Source organism: Gigantopelta aegis, chromosome 3 (genome assembly GCF_016097555.1).
Source record: "Gigantopelta aegis isolate Gae_Host chromosome 3, Gae_host_genome, whole genome shotgun sequence".
NCBI classification, from domain to species: Eukaryota; Metazoa; Mollusca; class Gastropoda; order Neomphalida; family Peltospiridae; genus Gigantopelta; species Gigantopelta aegis.
In genome coordinates, this window is record NC_054701.1 from 5,355,543 (window position 1) to 5,365,744 (window position 10,202).

The window sequence follows — 10,202 nt, forward strand, 5'->3', positions numbered from 1 at the left end:
ATTGTCCCCCTTCAACCCCAATACAAAAGAGGAAGAGGCATTGCGTACATTCCAGACTTTCTGCAAGGGCAGACGACTTCAGCAGCATCATGGCGTGTAGATATGGGAACACGAGATGTATTTCGATTTTTTTTAAATTACGAGAAGTTGTCATTCTGGAATTGTTTGTTTTTCAACATCTGAGCACATTTTAAATTAAGGCTGTTTGGTGTTTAACATATGGTTGTGACACTTGGTCTAGATAGTGAGGAAAGAAATCTGCTCCCACTACATTAGATATTTCTAGCAGAAAACAGCAAAAAATCTGTATATTCACAGACATAATATCAACAAGCATGGTTACTGGTTAGGACGAGAAAACCCAGAGTCCACGGAGGAGGCTCGATCACATGACCCAAAACCACTTCGATTGATCACTCTACGACTAGGCTAGATATAACCCATAAAACAGCTAAGGTTATTCTCAAATGGTCCATTCCGCTATTGTGTGTTCCACAGCTGGCATATCAAACGTTGTGGTATACGCTACTTGTGAGTGCGAGTAACAAACCTATTTGCTGATAGTCGAAAGGAGAAGCCTATGTTGCAGTAATGATTGTCTTAAAAACAATAAACTCAACAGCCTCAAATTGAGGAAATGCGGTGCGGTGTCGTTCAAGCACACGCGTTCCTTTCCATTTTTGTGTTATTACAATTTAAGTCTGGTATCTTATTGCTATTCAAGGCAGCTCTGATTATTACAAATCAGGGCAATTCTTCGTTACAATTTAAGCCTGCTAGTTTATTACAATTCAGGGCAGCTTTTATTACAATTCAAGCCAGGTATTACAATTCAGGTAGTTTATTACAATTAAGGGCGTTAATTTTCCCAATCCCATCAGCCATAGGACCCGAATGAAACGTCCTGGATGGGCATAGAATAATATTTAAAGCAAGGAACTGTTTTACAGATTATTTACCCATGTGTATTACAGGTGAATGGTATTCTCTGGAGCCCCCTGGGATATTGTCACCAGGTCCATTCAGACCCGTGGGAGCGACATGATAAGTGGAGGTGTCAAGTATAATGTTTTAGCTTATAAAAGTATATAGTATGACACAAATCAGAACAATGTTTTGGGCTCCTGGTTCCCACGGGCCTGCCTCTAGAGGTTAAAATACTTTTACAAGTTTTTATTATGCTGCAATCCCTTCTTCATGTCAGATAACATTAAAAAGACTATAAATCCGAGTTTGTAGCAATTGTATGTTTGTGGCCGGTAGAATTTGTTTTCATATTTTATTGCTTAGATTATGAATATCTGAACATGAAGCGCTGTTCTGGCCATTCCAAAATTTGTCCGTTGACATTTTGTCTGCTTCTCGCCTAATATGGGTTCTTGGCTACAATAATTCCGGTCGAATCGGGGTTTTTTGTTGAGACAAAGGGACCCCTAAACTGTATTTGTGTTACATAATGTTCATTTAGACTTTAGACTTTACAGGTTTTGTTACTCAGATGTGTCACGTATGAGTAATAAGTAGATTAACCTGTTTATTTAATGAACGACTACAAACTCACCCACCTACGTTTCTGTTGTGCTTATTTTAAAGGATTCACAACAAAACAATTATTATTTCTCATATGCTTAAAAATATCTTTGTACATATCAAAGTAAAAAAAATATCGCCATTTGAATGGGAGTACCGTTGCACATTTTGTGTCCCAAAAATACTATATGGAAAAATGAAATATATTGATAAAGTCGTCATCCATATAAATGTTTAACAAATATAAGGCTAAAATGGATGATATTCATCCTATACTAGATGTTACTATTAATAAACCAAATAACCAAATATGGTATGGGTAATGATATACTCATCAGCAAAAGTTAAGCAATGCCTGAAATGCATTATTTTCTATATTTACACATACTTTGGGCTGCTTGAACCTTTTATTATTAAACATTGCACTGTATTTAATGTATTGAGGCAGTATTATTCAAATATTGTTCAGTATATCTGCCTATACTATACTCAACGAAATTCATTAAGGGCCAGTAGATACCGTATTTTAACATTTTCCTTTAAATATGGGGAAATTACAACTTCTTCCTTTCTAAGGTGTCAGCATTGTGGCATGTTCCTAAACTTAATTATTTAAACAACAAGTTAGAGGGAACGCAATGACAAGTATCATTATGAACCAATGTGAAACAAACCCTAGCCAAATGCTCATGTCAATATTTTCCATAAATATGTGAAATAGCCGCTGTGTTCAAGACTTTTGCGCTTATCACGGGTCAAATTTTACTGAAACAATGTTTAGAAGTCATGTACATATGATCAAAACTAGCTAAAATAATATAACACTAACAAAGAATGATCAGAAAGTTTACTAGCCCTTAATTAATTTTGTTGAGTATACATATATGTGCATCAATATTATGAAGATGTTCCTCTATACTAAATGCCAGTGTTATATTATCAATATTTCTCATCATAATATTTAGTGTTATTTACACCTGCACTCTCATAGAGAAGGTATATGGGATGTTCTACTTCTTAAATATATGAACATCAGTTTCTGCTTATCTTCCATGGACTGAAAACATAACAAGGAAGTCTTGATGTTGCTGGAGAATATTCAAAACCATCGGTTTTTCATTCTGCATAAAAGTGTTGTTGGTACCATACATGTTAATCAGTCAAGGCAAGCACAGCAGCGATTGCTAGTTGGTGTCTTGTCTGCATACTTAATGATGCTGTGCACATCGATAAGATGGCTCTTGTTGCCAAGTTGAATGTATAAAAATGTTTGTATCTGAGATGGTGAACTGGCGGCAATGTACAGACACTGAAGTATAATCTTTGTCAACACTCAGACATGGTTTGCATTTGAAACGTATTTCGTCTTACAAATATAACCTTCTTCCCAAGACGTTGGGGGACAGAGGTTTTTTTTTATTATTTAAAAATAATGTCTTCCAGTCTCTCTTGAGACCTTTGTAGGGATTCCTTAGATCAAGTGTGGCTTAGAAGAATCCCTTTTACATGAGAAATTTAGTGCCAAACCACGAATGCTGCTATTATGCTATGCAGTGGATTAGTTGCAAACCTTCCATCCTGCAGATAATCCCTGAAATACACCGTACCAATAGATCAAATCACAAGAGAGTAAACTGCCATGGCTCATTTGGTATTAGTCATATCAAACAGTCCAGGATATTCCTCAACCACATGGACATGACTGAAAAATGTCCAAAGAAATACTGGATGTGACGTGGATGATTTGTGATCTGATGCTATAAGAGCTGTTGACATATTAAGGGAGGAACAAGAGAAACGACCCATAGGAAAAATAAGAAATTAAAGAAATTGTGAACATGATAGACATATTTGAGTCAGATGATAAAGACTGAAATAGGAAGGAAAGTCATGTGCTAGATATGCCTGAATATTTCATGTCAGTTATATACACCTAAGTAGAAATTAACCAGTTTAAATAGAAATGTGTTTTAAACAATATGACACGCTTCTGTGAGATAAACTGTAAATTTAAAACACACATGCCGAGGAAAGGTACTTACAATTGACTGGTACTACGAATAGAGGGACATCTTCGTAATATTAAATGTGTGACCATAGTATATAAACCCCATATACTCAACCATATTTGAATAATGAAGCCTCCATATGTTAAAAAAAAAACCCGGGACAATTTTTATAATAAAAGCCTCAGGCAATCCTAAATGTGTGTATACATAGAAATTATTGCATTTCTGGCATTGCTTAACTTATGCGAACACGTATATGATTATTCATACCTCATATTATATTGTTTTGTTTTTGTTTATTAACATCTACTTTAGGATAAAAAGGATGTAGAAATAGAAAATTGTGAACTTCACATATATTATAGTATTTGGGTCAGATAAAATGATTGAGAATTAAAACTGATAGTTAGATATGTCTGACGACAATATTCCATGTAGATGTCAAGTATATACACCAGAACATAAGTTAAGCACAATGTAAATATAATTGTGTATGTAATGCACTCTTGCCTGGGAATAGTATGTAAATTCACTTTTTGTGTTTGCAAGACTTGTGTTTAATATAAAGATATTCAAAATATCCATGTATACGGTTTAGACAGCATGCACTGCACCATGTTTGAATAATGCTGCCACCATATATTAAATACAATACAATACAACAATACAAAGTTAATAATAAAAGGTCCAGACAGTTCTGAGTACGTTATGTATAGACACATGTACATAGAGAATTATATATAGAGAGGTTATTACCAGAGTGTTTTTCGGTATCGTCAATATCATATATTAGGAATAAGAATTGTATTATGCGAGCTTCTAGGGTATAGTGGGCCCAGTTTAAACACAAATTTAAATGCCTTTTCCAACGAAAAGCTATTTACGGCCCTTGCGTGTCACAGACAAGTCAATTTCAGGTTATCTTGTACGTCACGGAGTGATCAGTCCGACCGGGTTTTTTTTGTGCATTTATTTTTTCATTGGATGGTATGGCATTGGTGACCTGGTCATCACCTACGAGCAGCTAGTCATATGTCTTTAAAATGTTAACACACGCATATATGTGTTAACAAGTATGTGTTATCAAAAATAACGAATGATGTTTTAACCAACCGATGTGTAAGACAAATTAAGATATATTATATGTATTAAATAGGATATTAAACTCTCTTCCATTTCGTATCATGTTTATGTCACTCGTGAAATAAGTTTCATTATCACTCGCTAAAGCTCGTGACAATTGAAATTTATTTCACTCGGGACATAAACATGATACGAAACGGAAGCTCGTTTAATATTCTATAACTACGACATTTGTTTCCCAGTTGTAGTCATGACAACTTCCCTTCACTAACAGAAGCAAACCATGTACTAGTACACATCCTGTATATCGAGTACTAGTGTACTCTCACCGCACATGGTGCATGTAGGTCCTCAACCGTTAACCGAAATCTAGGTCAAGTTGTAGTTGGATGGCTATTTTAAGACCAACATGGCGCTTTACAAAATGAACATAATCAAAATGTCTTCCTGAAACCTTTTCAAGCAATGTGCAATGTTTTAATTTTTTTTAATTATTTATGGAATTCATATCAAGAGGGTTGATGTCTGGATGGTGTTTTAGCTTTTATTCCTACCGTTACCCAAGCCCGGATTTACTATACAAAAGGGTAACGGTAGGAATAAAAGCTAAAACACCATCCAGACATCAACGGTAAAGTGTAATGAACGTCCAGACATTTTGAATATGTAAATGCTTTCTGACAAAAATTATTCAACCCAATCTGTGCTACCGTGTAATGTAAAACTACAATAAAGTGACATAATTTTATACCATATTTTGTAAAAGGCAATATGAAACCAAATATATTAACATGACTTCGTTTCAGTATTATAAATAATTCAGAAAGAATTTTCATGTTACAGGATTTTAGTAATTTGATATTTATAAAACCTACGTTTAATTAAATTTTATAATAAAATATACGAGATACTAATGCCACATATTGATTGAGAAATATAATGAATATGTAAAATATTAATGAAATTGCCGTACAACGATGAAACCTTTAAATATAGAAAGAAACAAGAGAGAGAGAGAGAGAGAGAGAGAGAGAGAGAGAGAGAGAGAGAGAGAGAGAGAGAGAGAGAGAGAGAGAGAGAGAGAGAGACGAAACAAAAAGAACCCGGAGACAAAAACGGAAAAGAGAAACAGACAGAATGAAACAACCCGTACGAATAAATTAAAAATGCACGTTAAATGACCTAAATAATATATTTGTTATTATTATCCCAAACAATAACAATTGATAAAATAAATTGTCAAGACTGCTTAGCATAGGGTGTCGAATATATAAAATTAATGTTTTATAGAATTTTATGAAAACTGAACGTTCTCGTCTGTTGATCAATGATGGGTAATACCCCCATGATTCGTCAAACATTCGTTTATTCGACTTGGCATGCTACGTATCAATCTACCAATGACGATTTGGAGACGTCTATCCCACTTCTCTTGCAGCGCCTGGCCAAGTTCAGCTAAAGTAGCCGGCGGCCATTGACGTCGCCGTACACGTCTCCTGGTCACATCCCAGACGTGCTCCATGGGAGAAAGGTCAGGGTTCATTGCTGGCCGTGGCATTCTGGTAACATTTTGCTGCTGAAGGTAGTCATTTACGATATGTGCACAGTGGGCCCGAGCATTGTCATCTTGAAACACAAATCGTCGACCAGAACTGCGAGCAAACAGGACAACAATCGGTGCCAATATGTTATCCCGGTAGCACTGACTAGTGTCCCTCCCTTGAACAATATGGAGTGGTATTCTGTCAGTCATAGTGATGCCACCCCACCTCATAACTGAACCATCACCAAATCTGCCATGTGGCCTGAGGTGGCACAACACGTGGTCGTCGAGTATGCAGATGAGCTGCATGTAGACGATCTCTAATCATCTAACCCGGGGTCCGACGATTTCCAATCGTCTAACTCGGGATCCGACGATTTCTAATGGTCTGACCTGTCACTCGGACCCCAGTAGTCTGGTGTAACTATGCAGCAATTTGAGCAGCTGTTTGAGCTGTTTTTCCTGGGTTCTGATGAATCAATCCTGGACTCGTGTGGTTGATCTGTGACGCCCTGAACGGGGTCAATTGTCAACATTTTGGGTCAGCTGGTAACATATTGAACATCACGCCGAATTCTACCAGTTTGAAGCATGTCAATAGCCCTCAAGTGTTCTTCGTGTCGTTGACGCCGCGTCACTAATTCAACGACAAACAATGCATAACATCCAAAGAAAAAAGGTTAATTGATCATGAGGTTCAGCAAAATTAACAGTAGTGATCACTCAAACGGATTTATCCATCCTCTGTCAGAGCCGGTTTAAGGATCCGCGGGGACTGTAGCACAAATAACAGCGGGTCCCCCTTCTCAGGATATATATATATATATATATATATATATATATATATATATATATATATATATATATATATATATATATATATATATATATATATACTGAGAGGTATAAATAACGCAATGGGTATTTCGCTGATATTTTCTTATGGAAATATTATGTCATCAGAATTAGGCATACAGACAAATGACATACTGGTAACAACTGTAACTGAAAGAAGATATTGTTCAAATCTGGATTTTTAATAAATAAAATGTGGTTTTAAACAAAAAACACAACTGGGTTTTTTGACAATAAAACAGCAATTTTTTAACATTAGTTACCATGGCATATTAAAACCCCCCCACAGAAAACACAAAAATAATAGTTTTTATAGGGAGGCGAGAGCAGGCAATGTTCATACAAAAAGATGGTTCATATGCAATGTTGTATTGTTGCAATAAACATACCAGTTATGTTTTTTGCTGAAAACTCATTTTATTCAATTTGTTTCTGATTTGAACAAAATCCTCTTTCACTTACAATTATTACCAATATGTTATTTGTACGCATACTTAATATATGTGATTTGACATTTCTATAAGAGATTATTCAGTGAAATACTCATTGCGTTATTTATGTCTCTCAGTATATTTTGCAACCCCCTCGGGGTGACAGGAAAAATTACCTTGGGAAAATAAATGTGCACATCACAGCGGGTTCCCCTGGAGCGCGGGTTCCGTAGCACGTGCTACATGTGTTACTAGGATAAACCGACTCTGCGCTCTGTGAAGTGTCAAAATCGCGAATGACTCCCTACCCACGTGTACAGTGCTACTACGTGTTACACGTGCACATTTCCAGCTGTGTGTCGGTGTTGTCAGGTCGTGCAGCCATGAACGTTGTTTTCTAAGCAGTCATTTTTGAAAGCTGATCTCTGTTCCAATCATTGGTAATGGTAATGCCATTTGCATTTTAAATTCTCCTACTTTTTTGGAAGAGAAAATTAATATTTTATAAAATATCATGGGGTATGTTGAATATATAAAAAATAACGTTTTATAAAATATCATGGGGTATGTTGAATATATAAAACTTTAATGTTTTATACAATGTCATCCTGTGAACATAAAAATTAATGTGTTATAGAATATCATGGGGTATGTTGAACATATAAAAATTAATGTTTCATAGAATATCATGGGGTATGTTGAACATATAAAAATTAATGTTTTATAGAATATCATGGGTATGTTGAACATAAAAATTAATGTTTTATAGAATATCATGGGGTATGTTGAACATACAAAAATTAATGTTTCATAGAATACCATGGGGTATGTTGAACATATAAAAATTTATGTTTCATAGAATATCATGGGGTATGTTGAACATATAAAAATTAATGTTTTATAGAATATCATGGGTATGTTGAACATAAAAATTAATGTTTTATAGAATATCATGGGGTATGTTGAACATATAAAAATTAATGTTTCATAGAATACCACGGGGTATGTTGAACATATAAAAATTTATGTTTCATAGAATATCATGGGGTATGTTGAACATAAAAATTTATGTTTTATAGAATATCATGGGGTATGTTGAACATATAAAAATTAATGTTTCATAGAATACCACGGGGTATGTTGAACATATAAAAATTTATGTTTCATAGAATACCACGGGGTATGTTGAACATATAAAAATTAATGTTTTATAGAATATCATGGGTATGTTGAACATAAAAATTTATGTTTTATAGAATATCATGGGGTATGTTGAACATAAAAATTTATGTTTCATAGAATATCATGGTGTATGTTGAACATAAAAATTTATGTTTCATAGAATATCATGGGGTATGTTGAACATAAAAATTTATGTTTTATAGAATGTTATCCTTTAGCACAACATCCGTATCACCAAGCTCTTTTTGAACAGACTGAATGAATGAATGTTGCTCGTGTGGGGACGAATGTGATATAAAGGTGATCAAAGTTAAACGTTTGATTTGATAACTTAGATAAAACTTAGTGTTATTAATGATTTGTCAAGAGACTGCTTTGAAAATACTGTAGGGAATAAACATCTGTTATCAGATGTCTCATGATAAAATTATATAATACATATGTGAATTATTGTTTATTTGGAAGTTTTATTCCCCGACTTATTTGACAACTAATACAGTATAAATAACCGTTTCATTATTTGCCCTCCTCCCCCCCCCCCCCCCCCCATTTTCTTTCGAAACGTTTGTGCCACGATTCACTTCTGGCTAGTGGGTGCTTACCGTATGATAATATCGACAGCACATACCACGGCTTTTGAAATGAAAGAAATGTTTGTCTTAATGACACCTGAGCACATTTTACACCATTAGGTGTCTAATATATCGTCATTCTGATATTTGGTCAGTAGAAAGATAGGAAACCTACTGCCACCTTCTACCGATAAAGCAAATGATATTTTCATGGCTTTGAAAAAAATACCAGTTGTGAAGCACTGCTTGAACTAGTAAAAGTAGATGTGCTTAGCTTGACCACGATGAGGATTCGATTCCGCGGCCCATCGTACTTTAAATAGGGCCTATTCAAGATGACCAAAATTAGTTTGGCTACACACATCATACTTTTAATGTTTATACCATCTAATTCAATGGAATAAGTAATGACAAAACACAACATACAGTTTCGAGACACGATCCAAGATGGCTGTAAAAATGGCCATCCTGAAATGTTACTCAACGTAGAGGACTACATGCTACGAAACCGATGGTTCCACTGCAATATGAGCGGGATGTTGCTCATTAATAGTTATTCGATCGGAGGTGGGGTAGGTCACAGGATTAAAGTTACAGTCTTTCGCCACATCTTACCATATCATTTACTAATAATAAACAAACACTGTCAAAGCTTAACTTCACCGTTAATGGATATCTTCAGCTGCCCTCACATGTTATATATCACAGAAAAGAAAAACTATTATAAAAAGCCCGTGAAGAAATCCAGACTACAGGACATGACTGGAAATACTTAAATGAATTAAACTCTAAAAATAAATATTTTCTCCATCCTGCATACAATATGAAAATTTTAAAATATTACAGCACAATCCAAATACCGAATTTTTTTTTAAATAACTGGGTGAAAAGAAATCCAGACAAGAATCCTGAATGCATTTATCCGTATAATGCTTTATAAATATTTAAATCATGTTAAATACGATAAATAACTGGGTGAAAAGAAATCCCGACAAGA